Below are 21,019 nucleotides of genomic sequence, written 5' to 3'. Positions count from 1 at the left end.
ACAAAATCCCGTGTCAATGTGGGAAAGCTTACGTTGGTCGTTCTATTCGCACAGTGAATGACAGGTGTGTGGAACATCGCCGTCACACGAGGCTACAACAGCCGGAAAAATCGGCCGTAGCAGAACACTGTCTGAATGAGAGACACAAAATGAAATTTGAGGAAACTGTTGTAATTGCCAACATTTCCGGTTTTTGGAATAGCGTGTATAAAGAGGCGATCGAAATTAGGTTGGCTGATAATTTAATCAACAGGGACAATGGGTTTCCTCTTAGCAAAACGTGGAATCCTGTATTATCTCGCATTAAAACTGAACGTTCTTCGGTGCGGCCTTGATTGCGATATATCGTTGCCAGCAGTGTTTCACTAAGGGCGGCGCCACCTCCCTGTTTTGGAAGTCAGACACCGTGATGGGCGGCGCATGCGCCGTGTACTGAACGGTGGCCTATATAGGACGTCGAATTGCAATCTTGCGTCAGTTCTCAGCGGGACTCATCAGCAGAAGCAGCATTCCCTGAAGATGGCGAACAGTTGGATCGCCGAAATATCGAGTCAAGTTGATTTTAGGATCCGGCAGCAAACCCGAAAAGACTTTCAAGACTTATTACGCCGGGAAAGCCTACGTAGTTACAAAATTTGTTTAGACCGTGTATTTGCTATCGTGAAACGGTGGTCCAAGTTCCCAGCTGTATGGCTTGGGAACAAATGCCCGCTACGCTCCCCCTGTCTCGACCCGGACTAAGACATTTCTCACTGTATGTGTGATTCGAGCTTGTCCGCAGTCACATGGCGGCCGATCCGAAGTGATAGATTAAGGACAGAAGAGGGTTGCTTTTCTCTACTGAAACAAGAGTCGACTACGGACTGCTTTTGAGAGGTATAATTTGTGAAGGAAGAATCACAATTATGTCAGTAATGATCTCACACAAGATAAAGAGGCACTGAAATCTACTGCAAAAGTATTGTTGGATACCAGATAGTGACTACAGAACTGCGACACGAACCTCGGTCAGTCAAGGTTCAAAATGGTTCAAATGGCTCTAAGCACTGTGGGGCTTAACATCTGAGGTCATCAGTTCCCTAGAACTTAGAACTACTTAAACCTAACTAACCTAAGGACATCACACATTTCCATGCCCGATGCAGGATTCGAAACTGCGATCGTAGCAGTTGCACGGTTCCGGGCTGAAGCGCCTAGAACCGCTCGGCCAGACATTTCTGAGAATGTACGTTCTGGAGCACAGCACTGTGTCGTAGTAAATCATGGACAGATGTGTTGTGGATTGGCAAGAGAGCCAACCCACTATGAGAGGAAGCCGAAAGGCACGCGTTTTAGCTCACGCAGGCTGGTGTGAGGTCTGGAACAGGATAAGGAAGTTAGACTTTAGCAAGAAAGGACGTAGCTGTTGGAATACTTAACTTTAATCCGCAAATGGTGAACATCGCTCTTGACGGTACATGTTTTACAGCATCAATAGTAACTGGTAATGGCGCTTTGCTAGGTCGTAGCAAATGACGTAGCTGAAGGCTATGCTAACTATCGTCTCGGCAAATGAGAGCGTAATTTGTCAGTGAACCATCGCTAGCAAGGTCGGCTGTACAACTGGGGCGAATGCTAGGAAGTCTCTCTAGACCTGCCGTGTGGCGGCGCTCGGTCTGCAATCACTGATAGTGGCGACACGCGGGTCCGACGTATACTAACGGACCGCGGCCGATTTAAAGGCTACCACCTAGCAAGTGTGGTGTCTGGCGGTGACACCACAAGATGCACATATAAGTTATTAAGGAAGACTTACAATGGGAAGAAATAAAAGACTTACATGAGGGTGAGTGTGAGGGATACGGTCTAATAAATGAAAGCGAGAGCAGAAGAAGGAAGATTACCAAAACTCCTATTTCATGGACGCATCTAAGGTGCACACCTTTGCAGCAGCGCCCAAACCGTTCGTGTTTGGAATTGTGTACTGGTTCACGTCTCCCTGCTACACGATGCATGCGAGCTAGTCCTGATGCGAATCCACGCACGCGCACTAGACGCTTACACCGCGCGAATCTCGAAGGGGACTGGTTCGTTTCTTGTAAAATAGTTTATTCTAATTAAAAATTTACGCGGGTTCAGCTTAATAAATTACAATAACAAGAAATAAAAATAATTACTTAATAATTATTTATATTTCTCGTTATTATTATTTATTAAGTAACTGTTGTTCTCTTGCGTAACTATTACGGAATTTTCTTACTACTATTTTGAATTATGGTGTGAACTATTGGTTTTATATTATGACACTTGGCAGCGTAAAAATAAGTTTATCTAAATTTACGCTTATACAGTATTTTGCACATGGTGGATGCGGTTGTTTTTGGAGCTATTGCTCTGGCAGTATCTGTAACCCTAAGGATTAGGGCACGATTCCTGGATTTCGCTGCTGGCCACAGACGTCGGCTACAATAGTAAACCATAAACAGTAATAAGTAGATAGCACTCTCGGATTATCCCCTTCAACGCACGCAAGAGTTGTCGCCTCTAGTGGGCATGTGCAGATTCGCGAGAGTTTAGAACTGTTTCCCAGATAATATGGCTAGTTATTCTCTTAGTTCCATCTTTCCTACCAGATGTCTGTCGTTCTAAAGCTGTACTGTTCGTGGCGGATGGTCGGTTAATACCCCGTATACAGCGGCATGGAAGCGATGATTGTAACTGTTGTGGACTGGCAAGACAGCCAATCCACAGTGACGGGTAACCGAAAGGCACGCGCTTAAACTCACGCAGGCTGGCGTGAGGTCTAGAACAGGATACGTAATGAATGCTATAAAGAAAAGTACGTAGCCGCTGGAATACTTAACTTTAATCCACACTTGGTGAACATTGGTCTTGTTACTGTACATGCTTCATTAGATACATAGCAAAGGATAAATGGCGCCTTGCTAGGTCGTAGCAATTGACTTAGCTGAAGGCTATGCTAACTATCGTCTCGGCAAATGAGAGCGTAATTCTCAGTGAACCTTCCCTAGCAAAGTCGGCTGTACAACTGGGGCGAGTGCCAGGACGTCTCTCTAGACCTGCCGTGTGGTGGCGCTCGGTCTGCAATTACTGACAGTGGCGACACGCGGGTCCGACGTATACTAGCGGACCGCGGCCGATTTAAAAGCTACCACCTAGCAAGTGTGGTGTCTGCCGGTGACACCACAGTAACTACGACTAGCCATCGTAATTTCAGATCACGCGATTGTCGCAACTAGTGGGGATCAATACCATGGACTGAATCTCCGATTAACCGGTGGTATTAGGTCGACCTCCTGACGCTTGTCGCACTCAGTTAAATAATGTCTAAATGGCACCTAAACGCTAGGATCATGTCATCTGGAGACTAACTTAACCAGCCACGGAAGCGCTTCTGGACTGCGGAAGAAATCTTGTCGGGATGAGGCAGAACTCTTGCTGTGGCGGTTGTTTTAACACCTCGAGTTTCTCAGAAAATGGCCGACTGCGCAGAAAGCTCTACCGTTCTAGAAAAACATAACAGCGCTCATTTGCACAGTCTTGGACAGGCTACGACTTAGGTTGGCTTGGCTAGCACCGCCTTCTTCTAACGGTCAGGACGGCTTCTCTTGCGCCCTTGGTGTGTTCATGCCCAAACGACAGTTCAAATTAGGTACGAACGCCGCCCTCGCTAAGGGAAACGCCATCTTGGCGAAAACTGTCAACTCTTGAATTAGGAGCAATCACAGCCCGTTAAATTTATGGACAATAATCTCATACCGTGGCATCATAACTGTCTATTTGGTATTTCTCGACCAATATACCAAAAAAAAAAAATCACGAATAAGTTAGAGTTAATGTTAATAATTTTACCTGGAAATAATCTTTGTTAGCCTCAAAGGCTTGTTAAGCTCTAATCCAGATGTGAAAATAGTAGTTTGCCACCCCTGGAGAAAGTGGTATTACTTTATTTTTCACCAAAATCACAAATTTTGGATCAAAATACATCTGCAAGTAAGAGTTTGTGGGTACTATGTTGTACTGAGTCATAAACAAACTTGGTCAACCTTGGTCGACTTTTTTCAGTGGTATAACTGAAAAAGTAAAATCAGCACAGAAACTGTTATGCAATAGGTAAGAGAGAATTGGAAACAGAAAAGTTTTTAAAACTGCTGGAAACAAACACATTAAATGGGAACTTAATACTAACACATATGCTGTGACGGAACGGACAATACATAACAGACATCAGTCTCACAAACAAGAAGGAAGGTGTTCTCAGAAATGGACCAAAAAGCAACAACGCCATCCAGTCTCTCCCTCTCTCTCTCCCTCTCTCTCTCTCTCTATCTATCTATCTCTCTCTCTCTCTCTCTCTCTCTCTCTCTCTCTCTCTCTCTCTCTCACACACACACACACACACACACACACACTACAGGGAATGTCAGCAACAAATCTAAACTTACGTTATGAAACATGTATATGATAACAGTGTTTGTGTTGCAAGTTGGTTGCCTCCGTGTTGGCAGCGCTGTGTAGCGCTTTGCATTGGATCTCTGACTGCGCTTTCTTTGTAAGAGACTCTGTGGCTGGTCGGGCTTGTTGGAAGTTAATCGCCAGTACTGTTAGGCAGCTGGAAGTTAGTCGCCAGCAGTAATGGAAGTACTGTTGGGCAGTTGGAGGTGAACAGCCAGCAGTGGTGGATGTTAGATGTGAGAAGTTAGCATTGATGGAGGGTAGAGGTCTGAAGTGTTAGCGTAGGCTAACGATCTGTACATGTTCGACTTGGAGATTGATTATTATTCATGATTATATATCTTTGTACTGGATGTCAATGACGATTTATATTCGTTTCTGAACTGGATGTCACATTATTAAGGTGAAGAAATACATTATTTGGTTTGCAAAAAAATCTTTTCTTTGCTAACCACATGGCTACTAGTAGTTAGTGGCTTTAGTAGTTAGAATCTTTTATGTAGCTGGCAGTACTGACGCTCGCTGTATTGCAGTAGTTCGCGTAATGAAGATTTTTGTGGGGTAAGTACTTAATGAAATGTATAGGTTATTGTTAACATTTCTTTTTAAACAGGGCCATTCTTTTGAGTTAATTTGGTAACAGTCAGCTCACGCTACCATTGCATATTGAGAGTAATTAATGAATACGAAGAATTTGAGTTCTGTTTGCCAGGGCAAATGCAGTAGGTCAGTGTTGTAAGGACTAGCAAAGTTACACTTGCATTTAAGTTCACTCAGCAGTTTACGCAAATATTTTATTAAGAATTTTCAGTGTGTGAATTCCTAAGGGACCAAACTACTGAGGGCATCGGTCCCTAGACTTACACACTACTTAAACTAACTTATGCTAAGAACAACACACACACACACCCTTGCCCAAGGGAGGACTCGAACCTCCGGCGGGAGGGGTCGCCCATAAGAGAACTGTCAGTGCAGATCTAAGGAGATAAAATGTAGCAGAAATAATCTTAAGCAACAAGTTTAAAATACTCACAAATAAGAAAGTCATTTCCAGGAATAGATGTGAAAAAATAAAACTGCACTAATAAGAAAGCTTCCGAAGAGAACACTTAGGTCATCATGCACGAGGACTATTACAACGAAAAAAAAAAGTTAGTTGTATCTGTAACATAGTAAGTGAAAGAAAAGATGCCATTGATGTGGCTGCAGCAAGAAATAAAATTCTTACACAACAAAAAACACCTTACCCTTTAGAAAACCCAGTGTTATATCGTGGGCGGAAACAATAATTACAAAACAGGTTACAAACCATGCATAAATAGCATCGTAAAGATAAAACTCATAAAAAATATCTGCAGCGCTGCATTCCAAACCTCTGTCTGCGGTACACAACTCTAACTAGTACGTTTGAGGCTATACAACTGAAATTTGACATTAAATACATTTCAGCTGCTTAAGGGTCGATTGTGACTATATTCCATACGGTTTCTTCAATGATATGAGATTTTAGAAGCCTACTGAGGTGACTGTGAGACATTGGTATTGCACGCAGCCCCAAAGACATGAAAGGATGGAGATCTGTCATGCAGTTTCGAAATCATCGTTCTTAAGTTTTCCAGAGTGCCTTGGGCGAACAGTAGATGACGAAATCCCCACAGAGGCTGTAACCTCCCCCTTACTAATCGACCTATCCCGCTTGCGATATAAAATATGACCGTGGGTCGCGTGTATGCCTAATGGATTTTTACTAATTGGACAAAGCTATCTTTCCCGAAGAAGTAATACCGATAAGTAGGGGGAAAGTGTACAACCGAGCCTTCTGATGGAAAAGACAACTAAAATTAAAAGTAATTAAGCGTAACATGGCTATCATCTGGAAAAATGAAAGTTATTTTGTGCATTCACTCACGAACAACACTGGACATAAAACGGGTACCACTGATCATGAATCCAAAAGTTACACTAGTGAACGAAAGGGAAATAATTAACGGTCGCCAGCCCACTATGGCAATTTACATCCAAAATCCTGTACAAGATGATGGGAAAGAAAAACATGTATTATTAAACACTGACGTGCCAACTGAAGGTTGTCACGTTTTTTGACACTAATTTTAAGTGAGTATGTAATGATAAAGAAAACTGAGAAGTCACTCTTACATTACGTTTGGCATTAAATTTTGAAAAAGGCAATCGAGTAATGATTTACTAACATACAATTAAACTGTATGTTAGTATTGAACTTCGTTACGTGAACAATGACTTTCAGTGATCTCAACATAATGCCATCAATGAAATTCAGAAAAAAAGCAAGCACTTCTTACTTTGCCATTACTTACTTTGAAAACTGGATTTCATATTATTGTCTGAACAACTGAGCCATTTTTACTGACTTGAACATAATTACATACTAGAATATGTAGCAAACCAAACTGCGATGTGCTCCAAGCCATATGTAAAATAAATAAAACTTCCACACTCTTAATTTGTGCATTTCTTTAGACTTGGATTTTTTTCAGTGATTGATTCTCAAACTTGAAAAATGAAATTGCTTTACTTTAGTCATATACTGAAACCTCTGCTGTACAACAGTTAACTGAAAGTAGACTGAGACTAAAATTCTTAAAAGTGAAATTATTCATTAATAAACTGTTTGTAACTATTCAATTTGTTTCTTATGACACTCAGTTAACAAATAAGGGAAAAAAGGAACAAGGATCCTGCTTGGTAACAATGCCTGAGGGCAATGAGGGCACAATCACCCTGCGTTTAACTGATTATTATTTAAATAAATTTTATCAATCTATCACATTCAGTTCTGCTGCTGGGTTAGCTCTTAGTACTTTCTACCAACGAAGAGTCTTACTTCAGTGCTGTGCATACGACGAAACTCGGAGCCAACGACGAAAGTGTGTTGCTGGATCTCCTGCTATTGTTGAATACGGTAGCATCTTGTGGAGCCACAGCCAATCACAGGAACGGGCAATCGTAATTAATACAGCCTCTTCCGCCCGTCCACTGTCCGTACTCCTGCTACTAGACATCTGGCTGGCGCCGAAAATGGTACTCTCTATTGTGAGAGCGTTAACACCACACTTCCGCACACTACATGCGCTGGAACCCATCTCCCTCTCTCTCCACACGTTCCACGCAACAACTCAACACCCAAAGATTTTGCAACGCACAAGCACTGCTATTGTCATTGCTAATCGGTGCAAATAACAATTCCTTTGACTTTTTCCTAGAGCTTATAAGTTTCACAGTAAGGCACAAATAAATACAACGAAACGTCAATAGACTTGTACCTAAATTTACACTTACAGTGAAGCAATGTCCTTACTTATTAAAAGAAAGCATTTAAATTACAAATATTTACATACAACTCAGAAAAAAATTATACATCGGTAGCAGGTGCCATGCGTCCTGCATTTTCGGTGTTACAAAGTCTTGAGATTTCTCAGAGGTACAGGAGATGGGATTTTGGGAAATTACAAATAGTGGAAAGACTTATTGAGTATTACACTGGAATACTTTTAATATGTTTAAATGAAACATTTTTCTGCCTTGAGTGTCTGTAACATATCGCTCAAAAGCAACGATTGTTGAAAAATAACTCGATTTGCAGAATTCAAAACCCGAGCTGTTCTGTCAATTATAAGAACAGATGAAGGACGAATTTTCCCTGAATGTATGAGGGGAAAAAAGACAATTTGCTTCTACTTGTGCTGAATAGGGACACTTTGACTTCTACTTCTTCTGATAGAGACTTAGCTTTGAGACGTTTTGTGGGAGACATCTCATGAACGTAATTTAAGGTGTTGTTTGGAAGTGTAAGTCAAGACTGCACGTGAGAGTCATTGCTGACAGACACCTGGTGGTGTCCCACCTAAATGCAACCACCAGACACACAATAGTTGCAGACTGCGGGTACTGTTTTCACCTACATGCAGCGCAACAGTTGCACATCGACGCACCCCACCAGTTTAGATGTCACCACCTGGTAAACAAAGGTATAACACAACCATTAACAATATTCCGTCAGCCAAAGCTTTACACTTAGTAAAGTAATCCTGAAATTATTATCAGTAAAATAGGCATACGATGGTTTAAGTCTTCAGTGATGATAGGAAGAGGTCACTTTAAATGATTCAGTTTAATACACTGTTAAATGCTGTAAACAATAATTATCATCAATTTAGCGCAAATAAGAGAAATTATAATGTAGCATCGTTACGTTTCCGTAGTTCTATTACTATTGACTGAAAATTCCACACTCAAATGCACTGTTTCAATAAGTATATTTGAGTGCAACTTACCACATGTAAAAGCTTTGTTTTCAATTAACGACATCAGTTAACGGAAAATTTCCCTTCTCCAAAGGATATCATTACTGATGATGATGTACTTTGTATATCACTAAATTAACTGCGTTGTTACTAAGCTAAGTTGTAACCTCCCCCTCACTTATCGACCTTAATGACAGTGAAAAATTAAACCGCGTGTACCTAATGGAAATTTGGGAAAAGCAATCGTCACCGAAGTTAATCTGTCGGTAAAGAGGGAGGAAAGGGTTACATCTAAATGAAAGGAAAAATCCAAATGAAACTGGTGGAAATTAATTTTGAAAGGGGTAAAGTTAATAAAGAAAGTAAATGTGCGGCCGTTACGTTAACAATCAACTAGCGGTAATTAGATATTTGAGACTTGGGAGAAATTTCGGTCGCCAGTCCTATGGACAATTACTATAGTAACTGAAAAAGAAAGGTTAATGCACATATAATTAGCACTAACTGAAGGTTGGCACGTGTAATGTGAAAACTGAAAGTTTGTCAGAAGTAATAAATTTCGCTACACTCTGATTTAATTTAGCAACAGAATTAATAAAACCGGAAAATTGAAAGTTAATTTAGTGACTGAAATTAATAATGAGCTTTGTTTCTGAAGCACATCGAAACTCAGTAAAATACGGTTAGTCTTGGGCTACCTCAACAATCATTTCCAAAGCTATTTGAATCTACGCAATTTAGAAATAAGAGATTTAACTTTGAACTTAAATTAAATGATTCTGAACAATTAACGATGGTAAAATTTAGTACGTACCAAGCTGAGCTGCAGTCACAGGTAAGCTAAAATACGGTAACAAAACTCGCACTCTTAATTTGTGCTTGTGTAATCTAAATATTGTAGACAGCTATGAATACCTTAACTGAACTTTGAAATTAAAGCAGTGAAATCGAATGATATTACTTTAATGCTGGCGTTTGAATTTCAACGACACTCGGGTTCATTCCGGAAAAGGAAGGGGCCCTGCTTGGTAATGCAATTGGGACAATGAGCAACAAAGGTTCATGCTACGTTGCTGTAATTTAGTGAGAAAAATTTAACAGTTTGAAAATCTGCCAACAAGGAAGACTGGTAGCACGTAAAGTTTTAGAACTGTATGGCAGAAACTTTACGTGCTACCAGTCTTCCTTGTTGGTTGATTGAAGGTTTGAAGTCGTCGATTGAGGAGGTGGCGACAGTCACTCATTGTCGGCCGTCGCTGTTGCAGAAGCTGGATGTTGGCGCGCCTTCTTCTCGACACGGTCTCCAGCCGAAACGGGCTCTTGATGTGTGCCAGCTAACGCTTCCCGTCCGCGACACCATGTCAGAAACTAACATAGCAAGTCGAGCGCAATTACATGCTGCCAAACCCCGAAAGCGCGGCAACTCGCGGGAGCGTCACACAACACACCTGCTCCACTGCCCTCCTCCAGCCAGACTCTCCTCTGCCCGCGCTCCACGCGGCCGAGTTCACACTACCAAAGATCCTAAACACTTTGGTTCTCCACACGACCTATCGATGTATTCGTTCGGTAGCATAGTTTTCCCTAGGCAAGACCCAGCGTAAAAATACAAATAGTATTTACAAAACAAACCAATTATACATCGACATAAATGCGTGTATATACAAATAGTAAAACAATTACAATATACAAAGACACAGAAACGTCATATCTTCAGGTAACAAAATAAGCAAAAAATTTATAGTACAATAGATGCAAATAGGAGGATATGCATTTCCGGCGTTGCAAAGTGGTAGGTCATTTATTGACAGCCAATAAACTTTCTAGATATTTATAACTATATATATGACGGTAGTATCTGTTCCCGAAAGAACAGTTACCGTGGATGACCATGCAGCTTTGCTAGAAATGAAATGATAATTAAATAGACACCCGGTCGGGGCACACATTTTCAACATGTCCCCAATGAAGTGTATCAACGCCTGCTTGCAGCTAGGGTGTCTATTTAATTATCATTTCTAGATATTTCATTTAGTGTGACTTATGTTGTTACATCTCTATTAGCTTGATTGTGAAACTTCTATGGTGGGCTTGGAACTTGATACCAACTTTATCAGTTTAAAATGGAACGCATCTATATACAGCAGAAGTAGAAGTGGTCCCAACATTGAACTCTAGAGCTTCGTGCACATTTACACTGTACAAGTGTGTTGGGGGGGGGGGGGGAGGGTTCTTCTAGTATCACTGTCTCTTCTTCCTTTTCATGTTTCATCTCCTGTACCAATTTCTGTTCATACGGAACATTAGCAATAATTTGCACCCATTAAAAACAAGAATCATGATAAAAAAACTGTAAAAACTGTATGAGGTATCTGATATGTTCCTTTGCTTCCTATGAATAAAATGAAAGTCAACCGCTTCTTCTTTGTACCATGAAATCAGTATGCTTTGTTGGTGATGTGCTAGACGACATATTTAGCGGATTGATCCGTGAGAAAATCTAAATTGCTGATTCAGAATATTATATTTCCATTTATGTTACATCAGTCCTAATTATATCAGGAAAAAAAATGAGTCGGTAGCTACTAATACCTGATTTCATACCGTTCTCAAAGAAGGGTCAAATATTGGCACGTGGTTTAGTGCAATAGTTTACGAAAACAATATTTTTGGTGAAATGTAACCTGTCCAGTGATAACCTTTGCTTTTTGTAGAGTTAATTATTTTTTACCGTTTTCCATGGAAGAATTTGGAGTTGTCTTGTATTGGTTAAATATCTGTAGTAGTGACTGTTGCCCATACCGATTTTACAGGTTATCTTCGGAAAATTATTGTTAAAGATGGTTGCTATTTGTTTTTTGTCATAGACCATTTGTTCATTACCTTTTATTCTTAGGTCTTCTTTTCCTTGATGATATTTCCAGTTTTCTATCTACTTGCATTCCATTCTGTTTCAACTGATACCCAGAATTATTAATTTATGGCGTAACATGTAAACTTTTCGAACTTTTTTATAACTCAAAAAAGATCAATACTTTTTATAATATGGAAGTATTTTCACATCTCTGTCTATGCCGACCGTTTCGTTATCTCTTCCTGCTACATGATGCTTCACTGTCAAAAAAAAATGGTTCCTTTTAAAGGGGCCTGTTATGATGTAACCGTTTCGACAGATTTCGTAGTCAACACTTGATTTTGAGTTGATATGTTGACTTTTACAGTTAACTGATCATCATGTCCAGTTAACCCAATTAAAAATGGACGAACATTAACTTTGCTTTGTTACCACATAAAAAGTATTATCTATTGAGCTGAGGAGCAACGGCCTTGCCGCAGTGGATACACCGGTTCCCGTGAGATCACCGAAGTTAAGCGCTGTTGGGCGTGGCCGGCAGTTGGATGGGTGACCATCCAGCCGCCATGCGCTGTTGCCATTTTTCGGGGTGCACTCAGCCTCGTGATGCCAAATGAGGAGCTACTCGACCGAATAGTAGCGGCTCCGGTCAAAGAAAACCATCATAACGACCGGGAGAGCGGTGTTATGACCACACGCCCCTCCTCTCCGCATCCTCAACTGAGGATAACACGGCGGTCGGATGGTCCCGATGGACCACTTGTGGCCTCAAGACGGAGTGCTTTTATTGAGCTGTAATTCTACTGGGAAAGTTTGTGACTGAGTTTAAACTGTAAGTATAGTATTTCTATATATTTCTGCATATACATTTACAAAATAATTATCTGAGATAACTATAAATTATAATTTGTTCCTGCGCCTAATTCGTGGTAAATAACACGATTGAAAGTAATCAAATTGCAGTTAGGGGATCTGTACTTTTTTCACTTCTTGATGACACATTCACTCAGACGTAAATGAATTTCAGTTTAGTTACTTTTACTGGCAATAGTTTACAGAACATGAAAACATAAACAAACAAAAACGAACTTTGCACTACATCAATCACACAGTTAACAGTATACAATAATCACAGACATTCCGTTAGGAGGGGCAAACAGACAACATCTGTAGCATTTAACTGAAATAAAATACTAAATTTACGTAGTGGGCCACGATAAACTGCCGTTCTTGTTCTACTTCAATAAAATTAATCAAAACGACTTCAATTGCATTGCAGAAAGCAGCACAATGTCTCAAATTGGCCAGCTATGGTCCATTTCATAATGTCTCCATGTGTAGTTCCTTGCAAGAATTACTTGTGTCTACGGGTCTATGATTTTGAATCTACATGAAGAACATCAGGATCACCAAGATGACCTCCTGACTGAGCGAAAATTCTATTTAAAACCAGCTTAGATCGCGCCTATCATTATCAGCCATCATAAAATGTCACGTCATCATACTTGAGATATATATATAAAGGACTGTCATAAAATAAAACCATTGGGGTTCTGTTATAGTCATAACCGCTGACAAAAAATCATTAGGCATCACAACAATAGTATTCATTAGCCTTACAGCGCAAGGTGCCTTGTTTTTTAACAGACCGGTGTCGTAAGTGCTCAAATCACAACAAATGTAGTGTGAGAGCACAGTCGCTGACATTTATTAACGTAACGTATAGATACAAAAGGAACTGGTCATTATACAGACCGTGGATGTGACACAGCGGGAGCAAAATCATGGTCAATTATGATTGCAGTGAACATGGAAACTTTGTAATTGGAACATGAGTCTATTGAATCGATTTGTCTGCACCAGTAAATTACACCTTCCGCCAAACGTTAAAACCATGCCAGGACAGACCATCTGAAGAAGAAGTCCTCCTTGGGACATGCGCTGTTGGTTAGGATGGGCCAGCAGAGCCAGTACGGTGTTATGCTATGGGAAAATTCGCTTGTAGCTCCCCAGAACACACAATGGGTAGTCACAACGTTTAATTTATCACTTTATGAAACTCACATATCGACTCAGACCACAATTTTGTAGTAATGGAGATTAAACTGAAGTTTAAAAATAATCGCCAAGAAGAATCTGTGTGGAAAGAAGTGAGATACTAAAATGCTGAGAAATAATGAGGGGTGTTTGTAGTTCTACAAGACTGTAGATAAAAAAAAGGCAATCACAGAAGATAAACAGACAAATATAAGGAAGTAACTGCAAAGAAACGTTGGGTAATAGAAGAAATATTTCAGTTGTTTGAAGCAAGAAGGAAGTTCAAAAATGTTGGGAAAAGACAGGAATACAGCAATTGATGGCACTTAGGAATGAAACAATGGGAAGTGCAGAGAAGCCAAGCTGAAATAGCTCCAGAAAAAATCCGAAAAAATCAAACAACAAATGGTAGTCAGAAAGACTGCTTCAGCAAATACAAAAGTTAAGACTACCGTCAGTTGAATTGAAAGCAAAGGCGTGAATGTTAAGGTTGCAAAATGAATTTCACCGTTAAATGAAAATGACGTAGAGTATACTCATGCTTGTATGAGGGAGAACAACTGTTTGATGAAATGACAGAAGAAGATATGGGAGTCGATATGAAAAACATAAAGAATTCAAATCAGAGTTAGGTTTTAACAGGTATTAGGAAGACTTGCGATCAAATAAGGTGGAAGGAAGATCTAACATTTCTTCGAAATTTCTAAAATCACTTGGGGAAATGGCAACTAAAAGACTATTAAATTAGTTGATCTATATAATCCATGAGTCTGCAGGAATATCATCAGACTTTTGGGTAAATATCATCCACACACTCCCGAATACAGCAAGGACAGATAATTGCGAGAACTATCTCACAATTAGCTTAACAACCCATGCATTCAAGTTGCTGACAAGAATAATATACAGAAGAATGGAAAAGAAAATTGAGGATCCGCAGAATGACGACCAGTTTCGTTTTAATAAAGATAAAGGCACTAGAGTGGCAGTTCCGATGTTGAGGTTGTTGACAGAAGACATGTTCATAGGATGTGTCGATCTAGAAAAAGCGTTCGACAATGTAAAAAGGTGTAGCATGTTCAAAATTCCTGGGAAAATGGGTATATGGGACGAGTGACAATTATTGAACTCTATGAAATAAAATCGTCATAACTTCTGAACGATTTGCATTACGACATTCAAATTGCACTGTTGGCCGCGAAGCATGATGGGAATTAGTATGCGCATGCGCAGGCTCCTTGTTGTTGTTGGCCATTCGCACATGAAAATATCACGGTACACCGTTCCTGAGGCGTATAGCTCTTGTGAAGGCCTACTATGAGAGAAACAGCAGCCCAGCTGTGTCTCAAAGGAAGAAAGCGACCGAGTTCAAGCTGAAGAAAACCGGTCCAAGGTGCTAACAATCAAGAATTTGATTCGCAAGTTTGAGAAAAAAATCCGTGTTGGTAATGTCGGTCATCGAAAAAGGGTAAAAACGCCTAAAAACATCGACAAGATACTAGCTGTGTTTCAAACCAGCCCCAGAAGATCGATCAGACGAGCTACACAACAGGTTGGAATCAATTGGGAGACACTGCGACAAATTGTTGTTGAAGACCTGCATCTCTTCCCATACAAAATTCAAACCCACCAGCCATTAAGCCCCAGGGCCATGGAACAGCGGTTGTGTTTTGTCAAAACTACTGTCCACAGAATTGACGAATACGACTTTGATGTGAACATGGTTTGGTTTAGCGACGAAGCTCACTTTCATTTGGATGGGTTCGTCAACAAGCAAAATTGGCGCATTTGGGGGACTAAGAATCCACATTTCGCGATCGAGAAGTCTTTTCACCCTCAATGGGTGATTGTGTGGTGAACAATGTCCAGTCACGGAATAATAGGTGCGATATTCCTTGATGGCACAGTGACTACCATATGGTATGAGAAGACTGGAAGATGATTTCATCCCAGTTACCCAAAGTGGCCCTGATTTTGACAAGATATGTTTCATGCAAGATGGATGTCGACCCCATCGAAGCAGGAGAGTGTTTGATGTACTGGAGGAGCACTTTGGGGATGCATTCTTACTCTGGGGTACTCCGAGGGCCACTGTCATGGCCTTCAATTGGCCTCCATATTCTCTGGATCTGAACACATGCGACTCCTCCTTGTGAGGCTATATTAAAAACAAGGTGTACAGAAATAATCCCAAAACCATTGCTGATTTGAAAACAGCCATTCAGGAGGTCATCAACAGCATCGATGTTCCGACACTTCAGCGGGTTATGCAGAATTTCGCTTCTCGACTGCGCCATATTATCGCCAATCATGGCAGGCATATCGAACATGTCATAACCTAAATCCAAATATCTGTAGTGAAGTTTACATGTTGAATAAAGTGTGAACACGTCGTAGTTTATAACTAATTGACGTTCATTAATTGTCAGCGTGCATATGGAAAGACGGGTATATTGCGACTACTGTTCTGAGATATGAAGTTGTTAATGCAGTTCATGTACAATTACTTAACTGCATTACATTTGAACGTTTATTCTGTAGTATAGGAACTGTCTGTTAGCGTTATGACCCAGCAGATGTCATTTTATACCTCTTATTTGCACATTGATTTTATTTCTACATGATGTTACCTGATTGCAAAAGGAAATGCTAATGAAAGAATCTGCGACATGTATTATCTGTTCTTACCACTGAACCCTACAGTCTTTATATTAAAGTGTGTCTTGATCTATCTTCCACATTTGAGATGATGGTTTCTGGAGCATACCAGAACGTGCTCTGGCAGCGAAACCTAGCTCTGTGAGTCACTCCTTTCATGTTGACGTCCCTGTAAACTTCCGTTGCAGTAAATTTCGTGTTTAGATAACTAAGTTAAGGAAGAAACCCATAATTAGTCGTTTTTTAATTTATGTATTATTATTGTTCATTGTGCTTCCCAGCAACAACTGTTAGCATACAAAAGTAGTACCAGTCGTACAACTTTGATCTATCTTGCTAGACACATTTTCAAACAATAAAATAACTTTTGCACTTATTTCGTTATCTTACTTGTAATGCTTACATCTTCGTTGCACAGTGGACACCCTACCCCAAATCGCGGTTTTATTGAGCCTTCATACTTTCACAACATCCATGTCAAGCTCTGTCCTCTCACTGTTACCACCCGACTCAAACTGACGTGGCGTCCCTTCAGCTTGGTGCCTCTACCTGCGTTCCATACTGTGATCACGTGGACAGCACGCAGAGGTTGACAGTATCAAAACATACGTCTTTCACGCGATCGTCAGAAGAGCACAGTACTCTTCTAAACATTTTGTTTCCTTTCCTTTACAGCTACATCAGACAGGCACTCAGCTTAGTAAAAAATTCATCTAACAATTTTAATCATCTGTGCAGCGATGAAAATATGAGGTGACGTATGAGGTGTCTGAGGGCATGGTCACCTTACACATGTAACATACAACTAGCAGAAGAACCAAGAGGGTAAAACATGAATAAAAGATCAAGAACGAAGTGCTCGAATTAGAAAGGGTAAAAGACATGAATGTAGTCTTTTGCCACCACCGAAAAGTCTATATATCGAAGGAACAACAAAGGAAATAAAAGCAAAAGTTAAGGAGTGGGATTAAAATTCAGGGTGAAGATACACTACTGGCCACTAAAATTGCTGCACCAAGAAGGAATGCAGATGATAAACGGGTGTTCATTGGACAAGTATATTGTACTAGAACTGACATATAATTACATTTTCACGCAATTTGGGTGCATAGATCCTGAGAAATCAGTACCCAGAACAACCAGCTCTGGCCGTAATAACGGCCTTGATACGCCTGGGCATTGAGTCAAACAGAGCTTGGATGGCCTGTACAGGTACAGCTGCCCATGCAGCTTCAACACGATAACACAGTTCATCAAGAGTAGTGACGAGCCAGTCGCTCGGCCACCATTGACCAGATGTTTCAATTGGTGAGAGAACTGGAGAATGTGCTGGCCAGGGCAGCAGTCAAACATTTTCTTTATCCACAAAGGTCCGTACAGGACCTGCAACATGCGGCCTTGCATTATGCTACTGAAATGTAGGGTTTCGCAGGGATTGAATGAACCGTGCGGTTCTAGGCGCCACAGTCTGGAGCCGAGCGACCGCTACGGTCTCAGGTTCGAATCCTGCCTCGGGCATGGATGTGTGTGATGTCCTTAGGTTAGTTAGGTTTAATTAGTTCTAAGTTCTAGGCGACTGATGACCTCAGAAGTTAAATCGCATAGTGCTCATAGCCATTTGAAATGGTTCAAACGGCTCTGAGCACTATGGGACTTAACTGTTTGTCTATGAGAAAACGGTTGGAAACTTTCCTCATGTCAGCACGTTGTAGGTGTCGCCACCGGCGCCAACCTTGTATGAATGCTCTGAAAAGCTAATCATTTTCATATCACAGCATCTTCTTCCTGTCCGTTAAATTTCGAGTCTGTAGCACGTCATCTTCGTGGTGTAGCAATTTTAATGGCCAGTAGTGTATATCAGTGATAAGATTTGCTAATGATATTGCTATCCTATGTGAAAGTGAGAACGAATTATAGGACCTGTCGAATGACATAGACAAAGTAAACCAAAAGAGACAAAAGTACTGAGAAGTTTTCAGAAATCAAAATAGCGTTAAAGTTCACATCAATATTAGAGACCACGTAGTAGATGAAGTGCACGAATTGTGTTACTCTGGAAGCCGAAAACGCATAATGGACGAAACAAGAGAGTGAAAAGCAACAGACTAGCCAGGTAAAGAGAAGATTCCCATTTTTTTTAAAAAAATTGACTGTAACAAGCACAGGCCTTAATTTTGGAGAAGAAATTTCTGGTAATATTTTTCCAGAGTATGAAAGAGGATAAAAGACTGTGCCAAAACCCAAAAAGTAAAGAATCGAAACATTTGAGATGTGATGTTATAGAAGGATGTTGAAAGTTAGGTGGACTGATATGACGAGAAAAGACGATATTTTCTGCAGTATCGGTGAGGAAAGAAACATATGGAGAATACTGACAGGAAGAAGGGTCAGGATGAAATGACATTTGTTCAAATGTCTGAGTATAACTTCGATAGTACTAGAGTGAATAGAACAGGGAAAAAATTGTAGAGGAAACAAGACATTGGAAGTTAAGTCCTCCTCTGAGATGAAGAGGCAGGCACAGGAGAAGCCGTGGCAGGCTGCATCAAACTAGTCAGACGACAAACAGAAAAATGTTTGTTTATACACTGTCTCGCACACTAACCTGAGAAACTATTCATTTCTTTGTTGGGTGAACCACTGAACCCGAACAGTACGTGATGACAGGTGGTCGATGTACTCGGAAGAAGAGGCGATGGTTAAGAAATATTCGGAGTTCTCAAAGAATCAACATTTGAAGTTTTACATACTGGTGTCACGGTCGGTGTAAGTGCAGAACCAGTGCCTAGTGAGGCCATATGGCTGGTCACTAATCTGCCGATGTCCTTCACACTTGCTTTCCTAGCTTCTGACTTATAAATTGCATCAAATACTTAATCTTATAATTCGTGAGTTCAGGTGTGGTGAAATTCCCAAAAATTTTCAAAATATTGCCGCAAATGTAGCATTACCTATCTTCTTTGTGTATTGCCTCCACACACTCTTAGGTGGCACGCTTTCCTGCTCTGGCTTGAAGACTTACTCCACACTCTGTATAAACAATCTTTTCGGCCATGGTGAATCGACGACTTCCACTGCCTGCTTTACTCTTGCGTCTCTAGTGCCAGGGCTTCCAAATCTCTTTCAACTAAATGAAACTATATGATTCCAGCAACCTTTACAGGTCTCGAACGTCTATGATGAATATATGCAGACGGAAGCGACTAATGAAAATTTGTACCAAGGCCGGAATTCGAACCTGGGTCTGCTCACTAGGCAGATATGCTAACCACTACGACATCCTGCCACAGTGTCCCGCACAATTTCACGGACTATCCTATGACGCCTCCTTTCTCAATCCAAATTCCCATTCACGCCTTAGCCCCACTCGGCATTTCCCATAAATTTGATCAGCATTTCAGAGCCTCTCCAACTCTCGGTTCTTCACAGAGAGATAGTCTGGTATTTAGTTCTTCATCATTCCGACTTGTTTGAACATACTGGAAGCATCTGTGCCGCCTAACCACTTCTCACGTGATGGTGCATTGTTGCTGTACACTTCAGCCAAATCAGCATGGATTGTTGCAGTTTTGTTCCCCTCACAAGTCAGAAAACTAACGTTTGCCTAAAGGAAGCGTAATCACAGGTGATAGCTGCAATTTGAAACTAGATATATAACTTGAATTTCTGTCTCAGCTTCGAATTAAGTGGCAGTTAAGTGATAAAAAATTTAACTCAGAACTAATCTCAGGGTTCAAAAGCATTAGGTCACATTGCTAATACACATTGTCTACGATAATGGTTGAATTGCTGCTGAGCCAGATTTGTCCTCGCTATATACTGCCGAGTGTGCCTTTTAGAAGAAAATTGATTTATTTTATTCTACCAGTATGATTAGTTGTCATGTATAATTTCATTCGAAACTATGACAACGACGTTCCCCATGCAGGGAGTGAGCAGACACACGATGACTACATCAAATTTAAATAGAAGCAGTTTCGTCCTTCAAACCTAACAAGGTTTATCTTAAAAATAAGACTCGCCTTTTTTGTTATACCAAAACTCTGGTAATTCGAGTATACCGAAATCTATCTCTTATATGCTGTCAGCATCGATATCACTATTACGTTTTATTGAAAAATAACCTCATCGATATCTCAGAAAATATCAATAGTTAACGTCAGTTGTGCTGTCAGCACCAATGTCACCAGTGAGCTCAATACTAAACTGGAGCGAATGCTCAACGCGTCTTTCCATGGAAAACCATAAGATGTTTGGCGTGTACGCCGTATTGGCGAGGAGCATTCTGGTTTGTTAGTACTGCTTGTTCCTGCGACTTCGGAGTGATTCTTTCATTGAACTACAAATTAAATATAGACAGCATTATGTAGTATAAGTAAACAATAATTTCATTTTCTTCGTTTAGTAGGACAATTTGACAACTTGCCCCAATCTATCATGACGACTGGCGATTGTGACGTATTGTGTTACGGCTTGGCTTCGTGGAGTAGTCACTCCAGTTTAATATTGAGCTCGCTCGATGACAGATGATCAAAATACCGATAAGTCAGAAAATATCTATATTTCATTTCCTGTATAGGGTGATTCACCTCACCCTACCTACGAGTTTTATGCAACCAGCAACACCTCAAAATACCACCAGCAACATTTTCATATTCTCTCCCTCACTCTGCGTGAACTACTTGTCTTACAGAAAAAATGAACAGGACCTTTATGTAGCAAATTTAATGCA

The 21,019-nt window shown here is 40.5% G+C and overlaps 1 pseudogene; it reads left to right on the top strand.

Annotated features, from left to right (window-relative positions):
- The first annotated feature begins 12,055 nt into the window (after window positions 1–12,055).
- On the top strand, window positions 12,056–12,172 carry LOC126413455 (5S ribosomal RNA; annotated as a pseudogene).
- Window positions 12,173–21,019: the final 8,847 nt, after the last annotated feature.

The sequence above is a fragment of the Schistocerca serialis genome, chromosome 7 (assembly GCF_023864345.2).
Source record: "Schistocerca serialis cubense isolate TAMUIC-IGC-003099 chromosome 7, iqSchSeri2.2, whole genome shotgun sequence".
In the NCBI taxonomy this organism is placed as follows: domain Eukaryota; kingdom Metazoa; phylum Arthropoda; class Insecta; order Orthoptera; family Acrididae; genus Schistocerca; species Schistocerca serialis.
This window is presented reverse-complemented; position numbering and strand designations above follow the sequence as displayed.